General features: G+C 39.8%; 1 pseudogene; it reads right to left on the minus strand.

Annotated features, from left to right (window-relative positions):
• LOC101571726 overlaps nucleotides 1–464 on the minus strand; it is a 1,152-nt pseudogene extending 688 nt beyond the window's left edge.
• Between the last annotated feature and the right edge of the window lie 2,265 nt (nucleotides 465–2,729).

Raw genomic sequence — 2,729 nt, forward strand, 5'->3', positions numbered from 1 at the left:
GAAGTGTCCGATTATGATTATACCGTTTCACTGCAGGGTATATTGGATGATGAAATGGAACTTGCCAGCCTTTAAAAAGATCTTTATGTACCTTTTCTGGTGGCATAAAACGACAAACCAGGAGTCTTTCGCCGAAGAGGTAGTTGTTCATCGTTTCAGCTACTATCTTGGCAACATCTTCAGACTGAAACTCCACAAAGGCATAGCCTCTGCTATTTCCTGTCCTTTTGCTTCTGGACAGTCTGAATCTTGTAATACTGCCAAACTGGGAGAAATATGCTTTGATCTGGGATTCAAAAAGTACCGGAGGTAGGTGGCCCACAAAGATTACTCCGGGTGTAAGTTCTTCTTGCTTTTTTTGCTGGGTCACGCGATGCCGAACCTGCGCCACCTCCTTCTGGAACTGCGCATCTTCCTGCGGGTTCAGACAGAATGGGGGCGGCGGGCCTAGAGAACGCCGCCATGCTGAATGTGGCCCGGCTCACAGCTCCACGCGGTGGTCCTGGAAACGCTCCTCTAGGAACTGTCTTACTTGGTTTTTTATTTATTCTTTGTCTTTTGTGTGTGTATGTGACTGACTCAGCCCACCCCTGGGGGCAGGGCTGGCAAAGCATGTGGTGCCAGGAATCAAACCACGGTCCCTGCACTTGGCTAAGTTTGCCTAAGCAGGTGCTTTAGACCACTAAGTTATTTCATCAACTCCTTATTTATTCTTTGAAGAGTGTATTGTTTGATTTCTATGTGCTGAATAATTTCTGTAGTTTCTTTTGGCATTGATTTCTAGCTTCATTGCATGATATGAGACTATGTGTGGTAAAATTTCAATTACATTGCACTTATTTAAGCATGCTTTATTGGCTTGTTTTTCTATTTTGGAAAAAGTTCTATGTGCCCTTAAAAGTAATGTGTATTCTGTTGCTTTTGGGTGAAAAACAATATATAGTTATTAAATCTATTTTTTCAAAGGTTTGGTTCACATATCTTATTTCTTTGCACTTCTTCTTCTTCTTCTTCTTCTTCTTCTTCTTCTTCTTCTTCTTCTTCTTCTTTGTCATAGTCTTCTTCTGTTGATCTGTTTGAAAGCAGGGTATTACAGTCCCTACTATAATTGTATTAATGTTTAACTGATCTTTCATGTCCAGTAGTAGTGTTTGTTTTATGAAGTTTGGTGCATCCTTGTTTGGTGTATATATGTTTATAATTATCTCTTCCTGTTGGATAGTTCCCTTAACCAATATGCAGTATCCTCTTTTGCCTCTTATGATCTGTTTTAGCTTAAAGCCCACTCTGTCTGAAAATGGTATAGTTATTCTTGCTTGTTTTCAGGTTCCTGCTGCATGGAATACAATTTTCCATTCTTTGATATTTAGCATATAAATTTCTTTTTTAGTTACGTGTCATTCTTGCATATAGCACACCCTTAGATTCTGCTCCTTGATTCATTCTGTCACTCTGTCTTTTGATTAAGGAACTGAGACATTCACATTGATAATTATAATTGACAGGTAGTAGCTTAGTCCTAGCATTGTGTTATTTTCCTATTGTTTGTTTCCTTTCTTTCCCTTTTAATTAATTTCTTGCCATACCTGGTATAGTCATTCTACTGGATCTTTTTGACATTGTTAGCTTCATTGTATCAAGAATATCCTTGGGAATTTTTTGGAGTGCTGGTTTGGTGATTATGAATTTCATTAGGTGCTTTTTATCATGAAAATATATTATTTCTCCATCAATTTTGAAAGATAATTTTGCAAGACATATTATTCCAGGTTGGAAGCTATTTTCCTTTAGGGCATCAAGCACTTCACTTCAAACTCTCCTTGCATTTAAAGTTTATGTTTTACATTGTGTAATTCTCACAATTCTCTACCATAACATGATAAGTTTCCTTTATAAGTGAGCCCCTGATTTTCTCTAAGAGCTGTAAGATTCTGATCCTTCATGGGATTTCTGATATTTTAACTATAGTATGTTGTGGAGTGTGGTGAACCACCTGGATGACTCTCCCTAAAAGAAGAGCAAGACTGAACATGGTGGCGTGCATTTATAATCCCAGCTCTTGGGAGGCTGTAAACAGGTGGGTCACTACAAGTCCGATCTAGTAGTGAGACCTTGAACACCCTGTAGACTCTTCCTTAAAATACAAAAAAAAAAAATAAAGAAAAGAAAAGAAAAAAGAAAAAAGAAAAAGAAAAAGCAAGAAAGAAAAGAAAAGAAAAAGCACAAAAGAAGAACAGTTGTCTCCATTTTAGCTGTGCTTGACCCTATTTCCATGTATTGCTAGGTACAAAGCTAGGTAGGAATTTTCCTTATCCTTTCAATTGGATTTAAGCAATGCATATTGGTCTAGCCAAGGTGCTGGTAGTAGTCTTTGAAGACAGAACATGAGTTTCCCTGATAATCCACACCTGCTGCTCTTTAATATGAGCTGGGTTGAGATGGGACGAAGAGCCTATAGTGCTCCATGCTGTTGGATGGGATCAAGCCTCGACAGAGGCTATGACTTCCTGGGGCTTGAAAGATTACACATCAGAGGGCTGGCCAGATAGCTCAGCGGATTAAAACGCCTGCTTAGACAGATGCAGGGGCCAGCCATGCCAATCCCACCCAAGGGGCGCACTGAGATGGCAATTCAGACTGGGCATGGTGGTGCGTGCCTGTAATCCCAGCACTTGGGAGGCTGAAAACAGGAGGATCACTTTGAGTCCAAGCTGCATAGTAAGACCCTG

Source organism: Octodon degus, unplaced genomic scaffold, assembly GCF_000260255.1.
Source record: "Octodon degus isolate 3935 unplaced genomic scaffold, OctDeg1.0 scaffold00037, whole genome shotgun sequence".
In the NCBI taxonomy this organism is placed as follows: domain Eukaryota; kingdom Metazoa; phylum Chordata; class Mammalia; order Rodentia; family Octodontidae; genus Octodon; species Octodon degus.